General features: G+C 41.0%; 1 pseudogene; it reads right to left on the bottom strand.

The window, feature by feature from the left end:
- Positions 1 to 2,411: 2,411 nt before the first annotated feature.
- LOC143836809 (large ribosomal subunit protein mL49 pseudogene) lies at positions 2,412 to 2,907 on the bottom strand (annotated as a pseudogene).
- Positions 2,908 to 11,726: the final 8,819 nt, after the last annotated feature.

Below are 11,726 nucleotides of genomic sequence, written 5' to 3'. Positions count from 1 at the left end.
TATTTTAGGAAAATACATTTAATGAGGCCAGTTTCACATAACTGCTTAGCTACCAGGGAAATTTATGGTAGACAGAAAAGCTTAAAGGCGAACTAATAGAAATCTCTCTCTCTGTGTTGGTACATGGTTTATTCATACTTTACAAAACCATCTGAGGAACTTCTGTAGTTTCATTAATTATTTTTGTCAGATGACAGATACATAATTGCTATACTAAAGTTTTGTCATGAAACATGCACAAGGGAAAAGTACATCCTTATGTCCTTCCAATACATTTTGGACCTGATATAATCATGGTTTTCTTACAACATCATTTCCTTGTCCATAAAATAACAGCCTCTCCATTTCCAGAATTGTGGTAGGGATTAATGTTCGAGAATAATTATCATACCAGCCCTTTAATTTTAAGAAAAAATCTACATTTGCCAAGGAAATTATTGATCCAGTGTAATTTGATGGTGTTCTGATCTATCTAAAGCCTGCTTACAACCCTTTGCACCTTCTTTAGTGAGCAGATCTACGTGTCCTGTGAACAGAAGATGTAATAAAGAGGACATTGCAGTTCTGTTAAAAGATATGTAAGAAACTGGCTGAATGCAACCTCGTCTCCTTATATAACCTCAATTCCTTTCGTTACTTCAGCTTGTTTTTGTCCTGCGTGGAGATATAAAATAGATTACTTCAGTAGGAATTCTTGCCAAAGGAAAAAAAACACAGTACTTTGGCTCCTGGCCTGTGGCAGCTGTTCTGGTTTCTTTTGCATGCACAGCTGGGGGATTCATACCACCTGTTGAGCTTAATAAAAGAGCCCCAGGACACAACGGGACACATGCAGCGGTGAGTATGAAAGATCAGAATATAGCTAAATGTGTCGAAATAAAGAATTCTCTAAGCTGATGTCAACACTAATTTACATGCTTTCTCCTGACACAATATTTGCAAATGATTTTTTTGGTTCAACTTCAGATATTTTTGTTCTCTTCCACAGGCTCAGGAAAGCACCAATAGACTTCCACTGAACACTCAGAAGACCTACTGGATAAGTATGGGGATTCCAAAGACTAAAATGGAATTAACCACGTATGAAGAAACTTAATAGGTTTTTTCCCTTTGGCCTCCTATGTGTTTTTTTTTTTTTGCAGGGGAGTGGTGGTGGTGGGGGGTCAATGGATGGATCTACAATAGTGTTGTTAAGAGATATTCTCTTTATTTTTCTTTATACAGTTTCTTGTAATCTATTTCTCTCCCGCTTTTTTGAATTTGGAGACAATTTGGAGACAATTTCTGATCATTTTGATTTTGTCTGACAAGAAATTTGAAGAGAGGAGAGGACAGTTAGAGCCCTGTAGGTACTCAAAGGCTGATGCTGCCTTCCCAAACCTTTCTATACACTTGCTAGACTACCATTCTATGGTGTATAACATAAAACTACTACACGAGCTGAAGTTACAAAAGGATGCATTGATTTTGCCATTCTGCAGGGCCTGTAAAATGGAGCTCTTCTGCCAGGTCGTTGGTTGAGGCTGGGCCACAAGGAAGATCAGTCCCCCTCCTTACAGGAATAAACTAAGTAGCAGTAGAGAATGCCAACAGTGCCCTCTGTCTCCCTCTCCTCTAGATTGGGTTCTATATAGTATAGAAAAGGGTTGTGTTTTTTTCACCACATCTTGTCATATTATGGTTATTTTTGTATGTTTTTTTTACTGTATAGGTTTTTATTGGGGTTTTAAATGTTGTGACTCGCCTTAAGCCTTCAGGGAAAGGCAAGTAATAAATCTAATTAATAATAACAAACAGAAATGGAAGAAAATTCCCTGATTAAAAGAGAAAAGAAGAATAATCAATTGCTATATCTTAAAAAGTAAATTTGTGGAAAAGATATCCTCCCCCACTAATCCACAGTAAATATACATAGCTGGAATATACGTTGTTTGACTGCATTGCACTGGGCTTGTGAAGATGTATTCAGAAATGCCCACCTTCCATGTTTGTTCTCTTGCAGCTTAACTGGCACCAGTAACCTGGAGCAACATCCATCCAACAGCAGGAAATGCTCTGAAAATTCCTGAAGTTCAGAATTGAGTGTGTGTGTGTGTGGGGGGGGGGGTATTATTTTATTTCCTGGTAAAATAGTTTAGTTTAGTGGGTGCAATTTCAAACTAAGCTGGAGGGGGAGAGGGTGTCTCCAGCTTTAAGAAGGATTTTCCCTCACACATGGCATATTCATAACTGGCAATTCCACTTCCAATTTGAGGAAGCTTCAAGTTGGCTTCTAACCACTAATTCTGCTATATGGATAAACCAGGCCTTATCATATGAACTGAAGTCCATTTAAAAAAAAAGGATTATGTTGGAAATGCTAATAAATATCCAATGCTGGCATCTGATATCTTTCACTAAATCTGTTTTATTCAAAAGCCATTGTCTTTCAGCCACTTCTTTAGTTCCTCATCAAAATAACCTTTGATGTGAATGAAACAGGCATTTTCATTGACTTGGGTGGTTGGTGTCCTTCTTGAAAGCTCTGTGAGGTATTCCTTTACTTTCTTCTCAAGAGCCCAAATAACACCTTCAATCTTCCTGGTAAGTGTCATCTTTCTGCAGTCGTGGGTGGTTTCTTTATCGACAGGAATGTTGGGCATGCAGGACAACCATACAAAATAAGGAAGAGGTGGGGTATATGTCATGTATGGGTGGTCTGGGAGCTCTGGAGGGGTGTATAAGCCTCTCCACAAATCCATATTCCTCAATAGATTCAACAATTCCTGAATATTTTAGCTCCTCAAGGTTGGGTTCAGTTGACACCTAGCTCAGGAGGGCCACTCCCTAGGACACTAATTGTTGCTTTTGTACTTCCAGCCACTGTGCTCTCCTCAGCCAAACTCTCGCTAGACCAAGGGCCACCATCCTCCCTCCCTCCCTGCATCTGATATCTAATTATTTGTTTATATATGTCAGTTGCCACTTATGGTTTCAGAGATTATAATGAGCACATGTGTGAGCCACCCAATCAAATAATATTGTAGAGCATCTCTCACTTCTGGGACTGAGCACACGTAATGAAAGACATACTACAAATCTGAACTGGGATTTTAGGAGCAAATTATATGAAAAATTATTATTATTATTATTATTATTATTATTGCTTTTCATGTTTAAAATGGGAGTGGAAGAAGGAGGTGTGCAAGCAGAGATAGCAGAGATAAACAAGAGGGGTTACCCTCTTGTTTAAGCACATATTGCAGTGAGTCATGGTGGGAGAAATCATCAAAGTATATAGTTTGTTGTTTAAATGTAGCTGTTCAGGGCCAAACTCACTTTCATTTTTGATGTTAATAGAACAGATACAATGCTATGGTGTCTGTGAGTTGTATTCCAGGCAGAACTACTTTATATGATTTCTAGACTGGAAAGAAGTATAGTCTAGGCTGCTGCCCCTGCCTATTATAGTGTTCACCATTCATTAAAGGTAAAGGTAAAGGTATCCCCTGTGCAAGCACCGAGTCATGTCTGACCCTTGGGGTGACGCCCTCCAGCGTTTTCTTGGCAGACTCAATACGGGGTGGTTTGCCAGTGCCTTCCCCAGTCATGACCGTTTACCCCCTAGCAAGCTGGGTACTCATTTTACCGACCTCGGAAGGATGGAAGGCTGAGTCAACCTTGAGCCGGCTGCTGGGATTGAACTCCCAGCCTCATGAGCAAAGTTTTCAGACGGCTGCCTTACCACTCTGCGCCACAAGAGGCTCTTCATTAAGGGAACAGCAAATGTTTCCCTCTCTCTGGAAAGGCTTCAGAGTGATGGTATAACACAGTTCAAGCCACACTAACAAGCTAATACATATGACTTCTCCATGTTTAACTCAGGAAAGGAGTTTTTGCCAACCACACAGTATAGCTTTAAAGGAACAAAAAATAAGGGTGGGGGGAGAAGAGGTCAAGGGAAAAGATGTTCCTAATTTGATTCTAGTGCACATATAAGATTTTGCTGGTTTCAATGCTTTGAAAGAGATTTGATAGAGGTATATGTTTACTCGGCTTTCTGAATGTCACATTATTTTATAGCATAGAGATACTTCAAGATAATATAAATGTGATCTGAAGACAGAAATAAATTTTTAAAACTGTAAATAAGGTTATTACATGAAACAACAATTTATAAAAGAAACTGGTTGTCTTTTTTATCTCTTGGTATTTTGATGGGTGCATGCAGCCACATATTCAGGAAAAGCAAATCCATTGCAGAGAATGGGAATGGCCCACTTTAAAACTAAGCTGAAATAACTGCCAAGATGATAGGACTGCCAATCTCCAAGTGGGGTGTGGCAATCTTGGAATTACAATTGATCTCCAGATCATTTCCCCTGGAGAAAATGGCTGCTTTGGAAGGTAGATCCTATGTCATTATACCTTGTAGAAGTGCCCCCTCCCTATATTCCATTCTCCCCAGGCTCTACTCCCAAATCTCCAGGAACTTTCCAACCAATAGCTGGAAACTCTAATGGTGGAGGCCACAATTAAGTTATTTTTCATGTTGTTATAAAATACTATGTGCCCAATAAATTGAAGATAGGAAAGCTAACACTTCTTCAGATATATTGAAACACGCTTCCACAACCATTACACATAGGTAGGGGGGGTTAGTTGCAAGGAAGGCCTAGTTAGAGTGACTTTGTGATAAAGTATAGCTAAGCTTGGATTAAATCTTAGCTATACTAAGTGCTCCTTTTTGCCTCACATGAGGAATTGGTAAGGACAGCAGCTTGACCTTATAGTTTACTTTTCAATTAATGATAAGAACGTAACATGAGAAGACCAGTGGCACATCTAATCCAGCATCCCATCACACACAGTGGCCAAACAGTTCCTCCAGACAAGCCCTTTGCAGCCTTCTGACCATGGGAGCATACGTGAAATATTTTTTTTCAGGCTGCGAGGCATATCTGAAGTGATGATAGTTGGCCACATCTCCTTGCCATGTCCCTAGAAGTGTCATGTCACTCAGAAATGATTTCACCCAGATGGAACTATTACTTCATTAGCAAGTTTTCTACTACACCTGAGGCATAACAGAATAGGATACCTGAGATCAACAGTTCATGTGAAACACATTGATAATTAGCTTTCACTGTAAAGACAGGCCCATCTCCCTTCCACCCATGGCCCAGAGCTCACAGAAGGACCTTTTGCCACCCACTGAGGTAAAACAAAACAAACAAAAACCCCAAAAGACACCTCCAACTCACCCACCCACTCCAACTTCAAGGAAGGATTCACCTCACTTGACTCCAGCCACCACCAATGACACAGGGTGACAAAGTGATATAAGCCTCATAGGATCATAAAATAATAGAGTTTGAAGGGACCTCATAGGTCATCTAGTCCAACCCCCTGCACTATGCAGGACATTCACATCCCAATCACTCATCTACAGTAACCTGCCACCCCTTTGCCTTCACAGAATTGTCTTGGCAGTAGCATGTACAAAAAGGATCTAGGAATCTTAGTAGACCATACATTGAACATGTCAGCAGTGTGACTTAGTGGCTAAAAAGGCAAATGGGATTTGGGGCTGTGTTGGGAGGTGATGGTACAACTGTACTCTGCTCTGGTTCGGCCTCACTTGGAGTACTGTGTTCAGTTTTGGGCACCCCAGTTGAAGAGGGATGTTGACAAACTTGAATGTGTCCAGAGGAGGGCAACAAAGATGGTGAGGGGTTTGGAGACCAAGATATATGAAGAAAGGTTGGGGGAGCTTGGTCTGTTTAGCCTAGAGAGGTGACGACTGAGAGGGGATCTGATAACCATCTTCAAGTATTTAAAAGGGTGCCATATGGAAGATGGAGCAGAATTGTTGTTTGTTTTTTTTGCCCAAGAGGGACAGACCAGAACGAATGGGATGAAATTAATTCCTGACAGTTAGAGCAGTTTCTCAGTGGAACAGGCTTCCTTGGGAATCTTTGGAAATTTTTAAACAGAGGCTAGATAGCCATCTGACGGTATGACTGATTCTGTGAAGGCAGAGGGGTGGCAGGTTACAGTAGATGAGCGATAGGGATTTGAGTGTCTTGCATAGTGCAGGGGGTTGGACTAGATGACCCATGAGGTACCTTCCAACTCTATTATTCTATGATTCTATGATTCTATGATTCTATCCCCTAGGAAAACCTCTGATCATGAATTCTGGCTAAAACCACTTCAGCTCCATCCACAAGAAAGAAGTTGAATCTTGAGCAATTTTTACAATCTGAAGAGAAAGATGGGTAAAGGGCAGATTCTTTCTCATCACTTTGGCACTCCTGTTCTTAACACTCTGAAGCAAGGAAGTCTTAGTGTGGTTCTTGATGCCAGCCAGAGTGAGTGAGTATGTGAATAGAAAAGAGTAGAGAGTTCCTTTAGTCACTTTGTGTGAGCTTAATAAATATCTTGTCTGTAGTCAAAACTGCAGATGGGCACCAACCAAACTACGAAGTTAAATTGATCATGAGTGTTGTCCTGTTTGTGGTTTGAACAGATGTGCTGTCACAATTTGCCCTAAACCTTTAAAACAGTTAATAGCCATTCATGATGGTTTGTGGACAAAGCAGAAAGCACAGGTTTAAAGGGACTCTGAAACCCTATAACCACCTGCTTTCTGTTCCCTGCCAAAGTTGTAGAAACAGCTGAGGGACTGGGAGTGTCTTTCCATTGCTCAGCATTTTTGTTTTTGTTTTTTGGGGGGAGGGGGAGCTTCTGTAAACCCCATTTAAAAGGACTGTGATTCTTTTCAACCAGAAACTGGTTTGGTTCACCAAGAAACTTCCTGGACATGAACCACATTTTTCCTTTTCATGCCCACTCCTAGTCAAGATGTAACTGGCTATTCCCCTCTATAAGGGACCAAGCCCTATGAAGATAGGTTGAGGGACTTGGGAATGTTCAGCCTGGAGAAAAGGAGGTTGAGAGGGGACATGATAGCCATCTTTAAGTATTTGAAAGGTTGTCATTTGGAGGAGGGCAGGATGCTGTTCCCATTGGCTGCAGAGGAAAGGACACACAGTAATGGGTTTAAACTACAAGTACAATGATATAGGCTAGATATCAGGAAAAAATTTTCACAGTCAGAGTAGTTCAGCAGTGGAATAGGCTGCCTAAGGATGTGGTGAGCTCCCCCTCACTGGCAGTCTTCAAGCAAAGGTTGGATACACACTTTTCTTGGATGCTTTAGGATGTTTAGGGTTGATCCTGCATTGAGCAGGGGGTAGGACTACATGGCCTGTAAGGCCCCTTCCAACTCTATGATTCTATGATTCTGTGATATTCTCCTTCATATTGGGGAATAAGTTCTTGTAGAGCTCATGTGGGTGGGCATGGGGCCTGACCATCCCTCTGTCTCATTCAAACTGGCTCTGGCTTAATTTGCCAGATTGGCATGGGGTGACAGCCCTTCCACTGAGTAATAATCCACCAGAATTTTTCCCAGTCCCCATGATTATCAATGACTTCTCCTATTTATGCTGCATACTCTGTGCACTGGAAAGGCTATTAATGCATAGTTCATGGGTTAAGTCTATCTTGGTAGATCACAAGTTGTCCCAGCTTGTCCTAAGCCAATATGACAGAGACCAATAATACAGAAGAAATCTATCTAACATTCCATAGTCTCATTTTGTACTGCATCATACTTGTGGCTGCTAGTAATACCTGTTTTGCAGAGATCACACAGCATTTGTTTGTGGCCAGTGAGTCAATGGCAAAATTTGACAGGTCTCTTGCTGTGCTAAATTCCACAGCTATCAGTTTGAAAAGTTCAGATTGTCAATTAAGGTGCATATAGGTAGTACATGGGTAATGAACCACCTGCTGGGGCCAGATTAGTTGTGCAGATATGGCTGAGTTGTGCATAAATATGTTGGCAGTTTCTCAGAGCAAACTGCACACCAATGAAGGTGAGAAACAGCTTTACTGTTGCCCTGTGCTATAGATGAACAACTCTAAAATCTATGGAAAGTGCTCATGAAACAAGTCTGATTTTGGGAAAAGGAAATCTGTAAAATGCAAGACATTTCTTTGCAGATTTTTTAGAAGGGGCACTGAGATCAAGTACATTATTTGATAAAATTTGTAATCTGCATATTATTCTCAATTTATTGTCATCTCTCAGGTGTACCAAAACCATGATTATTTTACCTGTCTTGTATGGGATACTAATAACATGAGACATGAGATTTGTGTAAGGAAGGCCCAGACACAGTTTCTCCATTTTGTAGATTGGCAACATTAACTAACACACTGTGGCCAGTGATGTTTTCCTTTATATGCTGATCTTAAAGCTTCTGATTTCTGCCAGTGCAGGAGAAGCAGTCTTACCTCCGGGCAGCAGGAGAACCTTGAGGATAGGATTACTTTGTCAGGATGTCGCAACACATCACTTTAACAAAGTAATTCAAATTAAAAATTAAAAAAAATACTTTTATATGGCATATAAAAATATTGTCAAAATAGGGATAATGAATAATTAATTTATAATAATTACACAGTCAAAATAAAACAAATAAATGAAATAAAATAAGCAACAACCAGCAATAGATTCCTCCAGAATGCCCAGGAATCAGCAGTTTCCAACAACTGTAGATGCCCCTGTTCTAGAACTGTTTCTTACCTAGCCGATTGTCCCTTTGTATCACTGTAGCTAAGAATTAGACCACCAGTTCCATTATTTCTGGGGACCTATCAGCTAGCAAATGTCTAATGATTCTGCCCATAGGGCCAGAAAGGTCCACCATGATAGGAAAAATAAGTTGTTGTCTGAGCATAAAATGCAATGGGCAATAAAGTAAAATATGTGACACTGAGTCAGGCTCTAATTGACAAAATTTACATAATCTGTTCCCAATTGGTACATTGCTGCATCTACCTGCTAGAACAGCTGAGGGGAAGATGTTTAATCTAGCAAGCATAAAAGCATGACGCTGGAGCGAGTTAATATGCCTTGGAAGTCAGGCTGAAAAAGCAGGGGGAACAAGTCCGATTGATTCCTGCTTCGATGGTCTGTCTCTCAATATCACAGATTCTCTGTCTAATAATGCTGAATATTTGAAACTCTTCATAATTAGCCAGAGGCTGCAAGTTGATACCCAGAGTGTGCATTTTATGTTGGATCTGCTAGGACCATTTAAAAACAAAGGGATCACTTAGCAGATAATACAAGAGACTATTAGAGATGGAGCGATAATGCAATTTTATCCAAAATTGCTAACGCGCATGCGTGGCACCCGGGCCGCCGTCTCTTCCCCACCTCTGGAGGCGGTCCTCAACCCTAAAAAGGTTGGGGACCACTACTTTAGATGATAACACACCAAGACCCAGCTCGTTACAAAAGGTGGCAAGAATAGTCATATTTGGAAGACCCAAAATATGATGGAAGAAAATTGTGGCTACACGATCCACTTCTGCATTCAAAGACTCAATCCAGACTGGTATCCCATATAAGAGTTGGTTAACAACCTTTGCCTGAAAAATCTGGAGTGCTGCTGGCACAAACTGGTTCCCACAATGGAAGTAAAAACGTGGGACCGCACTTAACTGGTTCTTTGCCACAACAAGTGCTGCTTTCCGATGCAAGGTCCGATTCATTTGGTAGTAAAAACAAACATCCAAGTATCTGAAACACTTAACTTATTCCACAGGATTTCCATCCACTTTCCTTCAGCTGCAGTTCCAGGCCTTAGAGAAGATCATGATCTTAGATTTCTCAAAATTGTTAAACAGGCTGTTTGAGAACAAAAGGATGAGAAGGATGAAAGTAGATGTGTGAGCCCAATCTTAGAGATGGAAAGAAGAACTGTATCATCCACACTCAACAAGAGAGGAATAGGATGGAAATTTAACCTAGGTGCATTATGAAAAACCCTGTGCCTCAGACAAAGCATTTTACAATACTTTTGGAGGGATTGCTTTTGATTGTTTTGCATAATGATCATTCATACAATTGTACAAAAGAAATCCAATAAGTTTGAAAATGTTATTTGCAGTTGCAATTTTGTAACCCCTGCTGCTTGTGAACACATGCCGTTAGCATACTATTTCTTGGCTGCTGCAAAATTACATGCAAAAACGCTCTGCTTTATAGTCTTCATGGTCCTTCTTAATGTATTGCTATTTGTCTATACTAGTATAATTTAAAATATTTTAACATATTTATTACTAAGTAGCAGATATTGGAGGGTACTTTCCTTTTATAGCATTTTTTTCTGTTCACTAAACTATAATTTAAAGCAGGGGTCCACAATGTGGAACTGCCAACAACTTTTCTGGTGTCTACCATGTATTTATAAGAAAGTGAGTGGGCCAGGTGAGAGCCAGTTTGGTGCAGTGGTTAGGAGTGCGGACTTCTAATCTGGCATGCCAGGTTCGATTCTGCACTCCTCCACATGCAACCAGCTGGGTGACCTTGGGCTCGCCACGGCACTGATAAAATTGTTCTGACCGAGCAGTGATATCAGGGCTCTCTCAGCCTCACCCACCCCACAGGGTGTCTGTTGTGGGGAGAGGAATGGGAAGGCGACTGTAAGCCGCTTTGAGCCTCCTTCGGGTAGGGAAAAGCGGCATATAAGAACCAACTCTTCTTCTTCTTATGTCCAGCAATGCTTCTGATTCAGCACTGGACATCTAATTGGCTGTGCAGATTTTTAAAGCATTACTTTGGTAACAGCTGCTATCAAAGCAGAAGTATCTTCACTGTGTGGCTGAAAATAAGCTTGTGGGAACTATTTTTGGCTGCCTCTTTCTCAATAGCCATAGGCTCAAAAAGGTTGGGGGGCCCTGATTTAGTGTGTATTTAGTATTTATAGTAAAAACAATTTTGTATTTAGTATTTATAGTAAAAACAATTTTGAACTTGGCTTTATCAGATTAAAAGAGTGGCAGAGACATAATCCCCCCTTAAGTTTCTTTTAAAAATCCACAATATCTCACAGGACTTTAATTGTATCAGACTGTATACTATGCTAATGATTGAGTCTTCATATTTGTTCCTCAATGGTGGTTTTAAATATGAAAAGAAAAATAACTTGGGTTGTACGGTATGAATAATGAGCATGTTACATGTAGATGTGAATCATTCTAACCTCTTTCTTCCCCCCAGCAGCGTTCTAAAATCTTTGAAAAGCTGATGCTGGGAATCATTGATATAACAGATTCCTCTAGCAGAAGAACAAAGTGGGGGCAAATCAGCTTATTTCCATTTGTTCCCTTGTACCCCACTTTTTACAAAGGGCCTCTTGTGGCGCAGAGTGGTAAGGCAGCCGTCTGAAAGCTCTGCCCATGAGGCTGGGAGTTCAATCCCAGCAGCCGGCTCAAGGTTGACTCAGCCTTCCATCCTTCCGAGGTCCGTAAAATGAGTACCCAGCTTGCTGGGGGGTAAACGGTCATGACTGGAGCAGGCACTGGCAAACCACCCCGTATTGAGTCTGCCATGAAAACGCTAGAGGGCGTCACCTCAAGGGTCAGACATGACTCGGTGCTTGCACAGGGGATACCTTTACCTTTACCCCACCTTTTGTTATGTGTCATTTTGTCCCTGAGGTTTTTACAACCACAAACATCATTTCTGGTAGGTGTCAGGGAGCGGCTGTGGAACTGTTTCCACACTGGGAACTTTGGTGCTCTGGCTCCCATGTGGGGAGCACAGATCCGAGGCAGATGTGGTATACTGGGCCAATTGCTCTCCCTGTGCAGGAACAGGAAGA

The sequence above is a fragment of the Paroedura picta genome, chromosome 4, assembly GCF_049243985.1.
Source record: "Paroedura picta isolate Pp20150507F chromosome 4, Ppicta_v3.0, whole genome shotgun sequence".
NCBI lineage: Eukaryota > Metazoa > Chordata > Lepidosauria > Squamata > Gekkonidae > Paroedura > Paroedura picta.
This window is presented reverse-complemented; position numbering and strand designations above follow the sequence as displayed.